We start from the raw sequence: 9,398 nt of genomic DNA on the forward strand, positions 1-9,398 counted from the left end.
CAAACTATGCTGTTCTGTAATTGACAGCAGTACTTTTATCTGAAGATCTTTATCCTCTTTGCCAGCATTAGCCCTTCTACATTTTTTTTCTGCAGATTATTCTTGGGGTTATCAAGACCAAGACTACTACGTCAAGTAAAGAAAAGCCCACAGTACAACCTCGGAACACCCACCACACATAGTCACGAACTCTCAAGGGTTTGACACACTTGGGTTTTTTTTTTCCCCTTTTGAGAAAGTATTTGTTGATGCAAGATATTAAATTTATGACATTATATTTGTCATTTCAAACCGACATACTTCTATGTACATCTCTAAATAAGAACATTTTTATTTCACCACAATGTGATCTGACCTACAAAATTAACAATGAGTCTTTAAAATCTTCTAATAATAGCCACAATTATTTCTATAAAATAGTTATAGTTATTATGTTATTTTATTTTGGTTTTGCAATAGTGGGTATTGAACACAACATTTTACACCTACTAAGAAAGAATCCTCTGAGCTATGCCCTAGACTGCTCTAAGACAAAATTTACATTTTAATACAAGAATCTTTTTTTCCTTTATTTTTATACAGTTCTATTCTGAACTTGATCTTTAGTTACAAGGGCCCTCCATATATGTGAGTCACTGACCTCAGGCATAGCTCTCTGATTCTGGGGACAGCTTCAGTATATTTCTAAATACTTCAATGACTATTTCACCCCAATAAATAAGCTTTCTTCAGTCTGTTAAGGGTATAACATAACCCATGGAAGGAAATATGGGGAAGGGATAAACTAACACTAAAGGTTCTTTTAAAAGCAATAAGGGCCTGGTGGTGGTGGTGGTGGTGGTGGCGGCAGCGGCAGTGGCGGCTCACACCTTTAATACCAGCAATTGGGAGTGAGAGGCAGGAGGATCTCTGTGAGTTTGAGGCCAGCGTGGTCTACATAATGAGTTCCAGAAAAGTCAAAGCTACACACAGAGAAACTCTGTCTTAAAAAAACAATAAAAGGAGTAATAATAATAATGATAATAATAACTTTAAAAAATACTGAAACCCATACTGCTTCATAAGCCATATAAAAAGGAGTTTAAAAGAAGCTGTCATGTAACCGGAGAGTCGACGCCACAATAGACATCACATGCTACCAAATTAAAGTCCAGTACCAGGACGCAGCTACACATTAATTAGTTGGTGGTCAGGGAGGTCTTATAGACACCCGCAAACATGACAAGCTATTGCCAGTGCTATCCGTGGTCCTCCAGACCTGAGGCTAAGACCCTGCTGCTAAAGACATCACATACTTTCATCATCCAATATGGAGGGAGAATGAAACTGATGCTCAACTACAGGCTTTCCCACTGCTGGCTAGCATGTGTAGTGCTGGGAGGTGCTATGCACACTACCATAGGCGCACACTAACCCTCAGCCTCACCCAGATACATTAGTGAGCTACAATAACTACTGACTGGCAAGACATGGCCACTGGTGTGAGAGCGGCACAAATATCAGGGGGATAACCATCTACTGTTAGAGTGGGTTCAGGGCCTGCTCTGTGAACACAGCAATGGAACAATCCCTAACGATGGAAATGCATAGACTGCATACATAGTCAGTGCACTGCTGAGACCTCATTAGAAAAGCTTCTTGCAGCAGGTGGTAGTTACAGAGACCCACAACTAAACAATGGGCAGAGAGTGAGAGACCCTGGAGCACTCAGTCCTGAATGGGATGTCTGTGTCGCAGTCCTCAGGCTCAGGGATCTATGTTCATGAGTAAGTGAGGCTATAAGAGCCAGGGGGCTGGGGAGGAGTGGGGGGGAGGAGTGGGGGGAGAGTGGGGGGGAAGAGTGGTGGGGGAGGCGACTTCAAGGAAACATTTTCCAAATCCAACAGGTCTGGTGCACAGATAAACTCATGGAAACTGTGGCAGCATGCAAAAGACCTGCGCAACTTCCAGCCAGATAAAATCTCAGCATGGAGAGGAGGAAGCAAAGTGGACCTAAAGTCTCACCACTGGCGCCAAGAAGTTATTTGCAACTGATTGCTTCTGGGAGAGGGGAAAATCTGTTTTCTTCCATGGAGTGGCACTGGGGAAAACCAACCGCACTTCAGGACAGGCTCCCCTCACCTCAGGTGCAAGTAGCTGAAACAAACCAGACTCCATGTTTCTTGTGCTTTGGCGGGGAGTGTTGTTTTGTTTTGTTTTTGAGAGAGAACATGTAGGGAAATGAAACAGAGAATAAGGCAGGGAAACACCCAGAATCCTTCTGTGGTTTCTGTCTACCTCCTCTTGGCGTATATACCAAATACAAACTTGCACACATACACACACAACATTAGTGCTGGGAGACAGCTCTCAACGGGTAAAATGCTCAACACACAAGCATGAGGACTGGTGTTTACTTGCCAGTTTAGAAGCCAGGCGTAAAAGAAGACTTGTAATCCCAGCACTGGGGAGGCAGAGGCTGCAGATCCCTGGGGCTCACCTGCTAGCCAACTTAATGCCACTCACGAATCTCCAGGCCAGTGAAGGGCGTCATCTCAAAACCACGGTGGAAGCTCCTGAAGAAGGAACCTTGAGATTGTCCTGTGGCCTCCACACACACTCACATACATATATGTGCACACACATGCATGTGCATTCACACACACATACATAAATACGTACACACAATTAAAATTTTTCTATGTATGTGAAAAATGAGAAATCTACCTGAAGCAAGGGCAAAAAGGCCATATAAACATATTTAAGGCTCCATTTTAGTATTAACACACACCAACTGTTCTTAGGTATAGGGTGTAGTGTGATTTCAGTTCATACGCTCAGAGTGTAATGATCAAACTGGGGTAATTAGAATGCTTACCACCTGATAGCACTCAAAGGTCTGTCTTCTACTTTGAAATATAGTTATTCTTAACTATAATCAATATATGTTTACCCTACCTCAACTCATAGAACAAATTTTGAACTGAAAATGAAACATACAAAAACTTGTGAGAATTAAAGAAGTGGTTGTTAGAAATTGATGGCATCAGGTGCACATTAGAAAATAAGGTCTACGGCCATCCCACCCCGAACGCACCCGATCTCATCTGATCTCAGAAGCTAAGCAGGGTCGGGCCTGGTTAGTACTGGGATGGGAGAAAATAATACAGAAAATTATTGATGCAAACATTATTCATGCAAAGTTAAGGAAAAATAGCAAATTAAATTGAAAAAAGAGAAAAAACAGAGATTATACAAAAGCAGATACAATGGTAAAATCTTACACCACAGATTTAATTAGAAAAGATTATATTGAGAACACTATGAAAGCTGACTGTCCTGGGCTCAGTCTATAAAGTCCTTGCATCACAAGCCTAAGAACCTGGGGTTGATTCCTAGAGCCTGCATTTCAAAGGCCTGCAGCCCCCATGCTGAGGAGAGGAGATGAACTCACAGCTAGTCTAGCTGACTTGGTGAATGCCAGGCCACTGAGAGGTCCCAGTTCAGCTTTTTACTAGCAACAGTACCTAAGGAATAACATATGAGGTTGCTGTACACACATATCTAGTCCACGTGCACACTTAAATATGCACACATGCATGCACACACATACACACAAGATGACAATCCTATGAGAAGATTGAGCAAGGAAAGCAGAGAAAAACTATAAATATAAAACATAGAAAAGACATTTTCTATTTTAAAAGATTTTTTTAAATTTAAGTAATTTATTCAGATTACATCTCATTTGTTATCCCCTCACTTGTATCTTCCCTGTCCCCCCTCCCTCCCTCTTTCATCCTATTCCCCTCCCCTAGGTCTGTGACAGAAGGGAACCTTGTCCCCCACTATAAGCACACAGCCTATCAGGTCTCTTCCTAGTAGCCTGCTTACTCTTCCTCTGAGTGTCACCAGGTCTCCCCACCCAGGGGAAGTGGTCAAATAGGAGGCACCAGAGTTCATGTCCAGGTAAGTCCCTGCTCTCCACACAATTGTGGAGAATGTGGTATCCATTGTCTAGATCTGGGTAGGGGTTCTAGGTTTACTTCATGCACTGTCCTTGGTTGGTACAGTAGTTTGAGCAAACCTGCCTGGGTCCAGATGCGCCAGCCTTAATGGTCTTCTTGTAGGTTTCTAGGACCCTCTGGATCCTTCTAGTTCCCCATTCTTCCTTACCTCTCTCACCTAGAATCCCACTAGGAAGATTATTTTTTTTATTTTTTGTTTTTGTTTGTTTGTTTGTTTTGTTTTGTTTTTTGAGACAGGGTTTCCCTGTGTAGCTTTGGCTGTCCTACACTCGCTTTGTAGACCAGGCTGGCCTTGAACTCACAGTGATCCACCTGCCTCTGCCTCCCGAGTGCTGGGATTAAAGGCATACGCCACCACGCCCGGTTGCTGTTAGGAAGATTTTTAAATGAAGATTATAAACAATTTTATGAATACAAAATTGAAATTTCAAGTAAGGTAGACTTAGAAAATTCAATTTACCAAAATGATATAAGAAGCTAAAGAAAGGTATAAATATTTTGTTAACTATTACAAGGAAATGAAATCCATGCCTTCACAGGCCAATAGCACCAGTCAAGTAAGAAATGCTATCAATCTTATATAATCTTCTAAAAATTGGAAAAATACAGACAATTTTCTATTACTTCTGTCAGACTAAAATTAACTTAATATCAAAGGCTGGCAAGGACAGTTTGAGAAAGAAAAGTTACTAGCAATAACATTCATGACTATAATAGAAATCCAAAGCAAAATATATGTATCAGCAAACAAAATACAGCAACAGAGAGAGAGAGGAAGCTGCATCATCACGGAGACGGACTTATGACAGAAACGCAATGTTGGAGCAGCGTTCAGAAACCAAGCTGCACATTCCAGGACTTCAGCGCACAGAGGAAAATCACATGTTCACTTGTGACAGTTACGCTTTATTACCAGCGTGCCTGGAGACACACCGCGGGCAGGTCTGCGCAGGTGCCTGCAGGGAGGGTAAACTGAGGCAAGAAGACCTACCCTGGATATGGACAGCAAGCCCCATGGATGTGGGGTCTTAAATAAAGAGGCGTTGTAGAAAGTGAACAGAGCAGCAGTACATATCTGTCTTCTTTCTGACTGCTGTCACAATGTGACCAGCTCCTCACATGCCTGTCTCATGCCTTCCCTGCCAACATGGACTGTTCTCTCAAACTGTGAGTCAAAATAAACTTGGCTGGGCCTGTAACCCCAGCACTCGGGAGGCAGAGGCAGGTGGGTCTCTGTGAGTTCAAGGCCAGCCTGGACTGGATTGCAGTCCACTGAGCTCCAGAGAGACAGCTAAGGGATACATGGGAGCACTGGGCGACTGTGCCTTACAGAGGAAAATCCACAAAACACAGGCAAAGGAGATCCTAAGAAGCTGAGAGACAAAATGTCCTCATACGCATTTTTTATTTTTTGTGCGAACCTGCCGGGAGGAGCAGAAGCAGCAGCACCCGGATGTGTCTGTGCTCAGAGAAGTGGAAGACCACATCTGCTGAAGAAAGGGGGAACTTAAAGACACAGCAAAGGTTGACAAGGCTCATTATGAAAAAGAAAGGAAAACCTACATCCCCCAAAGAGGAGACCAACAGAAGTTCAAGGACCCCAATGCACCCAAGAGGCCCTTTTGGACTTCTTCCTGTTCTGTTCTGAGTACCACTCCCAAATCAAGGGAGAACGCCCCGGCTTATCCATTGGTGACGTTGCAAAGAAACAAGGAGAGATGTGGAACAACCGGGTTGCGGATGACAAGCAGCCGTATGACAGGAAGGCCACCAAGCTGGAGAAGAAACATGAAAAGACTATTGTGCCCACAGGGCTAAAGGAAAGCCTGATGCAGCCAAGGGGGGTGTGGTCAAGGCTGAAAAGAATAAGAAAAAGAAGGAAGAGGAAGAGGAGGAAGAAGGCGGATATGATGAAGAAGATGATGATGATGAATAAGTTGGCTCTAGCACAGTTTTTGTCTATAAAGCATTCAACACCCACCCCTACACAACTCACTCTTTAAAACAAAAACAAAAAAAAAAATGAAATGTAAGGTAAGATTTGTTTTTAAACTATACAATGTCATATATATATATATATATATATATATATATATATATATATATATATATATAAAACACACTACCGAATGTGTCGTTAGAGAGTGCTGTCCTTGTGGTATTTTCAAGAGCCACCAACCTTCCCTGGCACAGTCTGGAGGTTGTAAATTGCCGTGGGAACGCAGAGCAGGTTCTTCCTGGTGCTTAGCACAGATTAGTTATACATGGGGATGGTAGGGCTGTTGGTTGGTTGATCGGTTGGTTTGGTTTGGTTCTGGTGGGCTGGGTTTTTTCAGGCGGGGTTGGGATTTTTTCCTCCATCTTCAGTTATTGCTGATGCAGCTTATATAAAGATAATTATTGTTCTGCTAACTGAACACCACTCTGTAATTGCAAAGAAGAAGATGAAGAAGAAAATAGAGGAGGAGGAGGAAGAGGAGGAGGAGGAGAAATGTGGACTGCAAGAGAAAATGTAAATAACCTAAGTAAGTATTCATAGTATCTTTATTATAATATACATATTTTTGGAACCCAAATCCCTATCAGTATTAGAATATGTAAGTGAGTTTTAGCATATTATATGATGATTTAACAAAAGAATGTTATACAGCAGCAAAAATAAGGTAACTATGACAGTAGTTGATAAACAAGTAACAAGTCAAAGAAGCCAAACCCAAAAGGACATATTCATAGCTCAAAACCAGGAAAAGCTATACAGTGGGAGAGAATGAATCCTTGGGTAAACACAAAAAGAAAACCCGAGAAAGTGGTTCCCATAAAAATGAAGGAGAAAGGAGGGACCACCGGAAAGGAGCCTTTAAAGGCTTGTCAACTGTTCTATTTCTTTATTTGAGTGCCTAAATTTTTACTTCCCAGCAATTAACTGAGCTGTACACTCATGTGCTTTTTATATGTATTTCATAGTTCAAACTCTTTAAAAAGAAAAAAAAACCATGTACTTAAAACCCACAGATGTTAACAAGAGTTTGGGGCTCAGATCCCCAAGCATCACCTGTAGAGGTGCAGTAGCCATGACCAGCATTGCTAAGAGCTGAGTGTTGCCAGGAGGCAGACTCCCCCACCCTCTAGCCACACTACTGCAGGTTACCTACCCTGAAAAGTGCCCCTCCTCGCCATCTGCTTCCTTATTTGCTTGGGTGGCGTGTGGAGGCAGCTTCAGATCCTCCTTAGTAGAGGGAATGACAAGTAAAGTTTGATAGGCGCATATTAAAAGATAAGCAGCAGTCAGAAGCGATAAACTCAGGGGCAGGCAGTAGCACGATTGATGCTTTAAATAGTGTTGAGTAGAAAAGGTAATAAAACTATACCAGTGCCCTTTATAAAACACATATATAAAGTAAGACACATACACAGATATATATTCTTCAGTTGTTTGTACTTCCCACGTACATTATACATTTATACACCAAATATTTTATAGAGCAGGACACACCTGTGGGAGGGAGAGAACTGAAACGAGGCCAAGGCTGAAGGGATATAAAAGACAAAGTGAGAGAGGACCCTGGCCAATGGTGGTAGCATGCCAGGTAGAGAAGACTATGCTTGACTATCAACTGCTAAGGAGCTCAAGACGACACAGGTAAGGCAAGTCCGTCATGCCGTCATGAATAAGCTCCACCACCCTCCGGTCAATGTGGCGGCTTCTCTGTAGCTTTGAATCTGGTCAGAGTCGTTTCTCAGGGCTCCCTGTGCAGTGGCTACTTCCTTATTTCATGCCTGTGCTCTTCAAAGTGTTAAAGAATCAATGTCACCAAGCCTGCATCTTCCTTTGCAAGACCTACAGAATCTCCCGGGACTATCAGATTCCACTTTGAAGAACAATGGATGTAAACATCCATGTAGTTGGAGTTACTAGATATTGGACCTAGGGCCAGTAAGTCACGTGCTCCACCTCATTACTTATTTATGGCAAGGTCTCACTAAGTTGCTGGGGCTGGCCTTGATCTCACTTGCTGGCCCATATAAGCATCCATTTTGTAATTCTCCTGCCTCAGGGTCTCTAAGGTTACAGGCCTGCCCCACCAGGCCAGTCCATGTGAGTTATCTTAAGCATATTCCTGGGGGCTGGGGAGATGGCTCAGCGGTTAAGAGCGCTGTCTGCCCTTGCTGAGGATAGTTTTATTCCCAGCACCCACACAGTGGCTCACAGGTGCCTATAACTCCTGTTGCAGGGGCTCTGGCGCCCTCTTCTGACTGCTTCTGGTCAGACAGGGGCAAGGCACTCACTTGGTGAACAATAGACAGGCACATAAGGCAAAACACTTATACAGTAAAAGTAAAATAAAGATACACATTTTAAAGCATACTCATAGTCACTATATGAATATTTGCCTCCAGAAGGCAAAATATTTTGGTGACATTTTAAACAATTCTAATGGAGTCTAAAAATTCTATATTAAAAATACAAGTTTAAAGCAGTGAATGTGTAGAGGAAGATCACAAGCCAAGCTTTAAATTTTTTTCCATTATTAAGCATTCTGAGGTGTAACTAATAAGTCTTCTCAACAGAGAAATATATTTATTTTTAATAAGGACAGGCTATGGAATGATCCTACTAGAGATATTCTTGAAATGCTTTATTTCACTAATTTTCTAGCATATTCTAATCTTAGCACTGTTTGGTAGTGCCAAGGCAGTAAGTAACTAAGCCAATATGTAAGGCACAGATTGCTTAGTAACTTGTACCTATGTGACGCTCCCCTTCATCTACAACCATAAAATCACTGGAATAAAACCACCTTTGTATCTTTCAAATTATCTTATAGTAGGGTGTAAACTTAAGTTTTTAAAAGTTATGAAAATGGTTTAAACTTTTTTTTTTGGAGCCCACTATGTGTTTCATTTAAATACATATAGATGATCTGTGATAGCTGCGGCTACTCCCTCAGCAGTCTCCAAGAATAACTAATAAGAGAACTAAGAGAACGCGGATTTGAACGGCCAGCTATACGGGGGGGGGGGGGGAGGGGGCGGCGGTGCGTGGATCTGTAGCATGTGCTGGCTTCAGTGGTGTGAACGCGCCCTCCCCCCTCATGGCCAATATGATCTTCCTAGATGCACAGGTGCACAGGTGGTAGAAAAGGTGCAGCAGCGCTCCGTAATAGAGCATCCTTACCCTACAGATACAGGAGACAGTGACCCTGAGGGACACCGAACACACTAAGGAGGACAAGAACTGGATGGTGGTGCTTTTGAGAGGTCGTTACTTTTGTTTCATTGTAATTTATTTAATTGTAAGTTCACAAGGGTTTGTTGTTAATGATTGTGCTTACAATAGGCCAACAAGACTCCTGCAATTTCACGCTAGCATACCACCGACTGGAAGGCATT

General features: G+C 42.4%; 1 pseudogene across 1 annotated transcript; it reads left to right on the forward strand.

Moving 5' to 3' along the window:
* Nucleotides 1-4,823: 4,823 nt before the first annotated feature.
* On the forward strand, nucleotides 4,824-5,943 carry LOC311608088 (high mobility group protein B1-like; annotated as a pseudogene). The gene is made up of 2 exons: nucleotides 4,824-4,974; nucleotides 5,340-5,943. The product of its transcript is annotated as a high mobility group protein B1-like (transcript).
* The last annotated feature ends 3,455 nt before the right edge of the window (nucleotides 5,944-9,398 follow it).

This window comes from Acomys minous, assembly GCF_964271855.1.
Source record: "Acomys minous genome assembly, chromosome: 11".
Lineage (NCBI taxonomy): Eukaryota > Metazoa > Chordata > Mammalia > Rodentia > Muridae > Acomys > Acomys minous.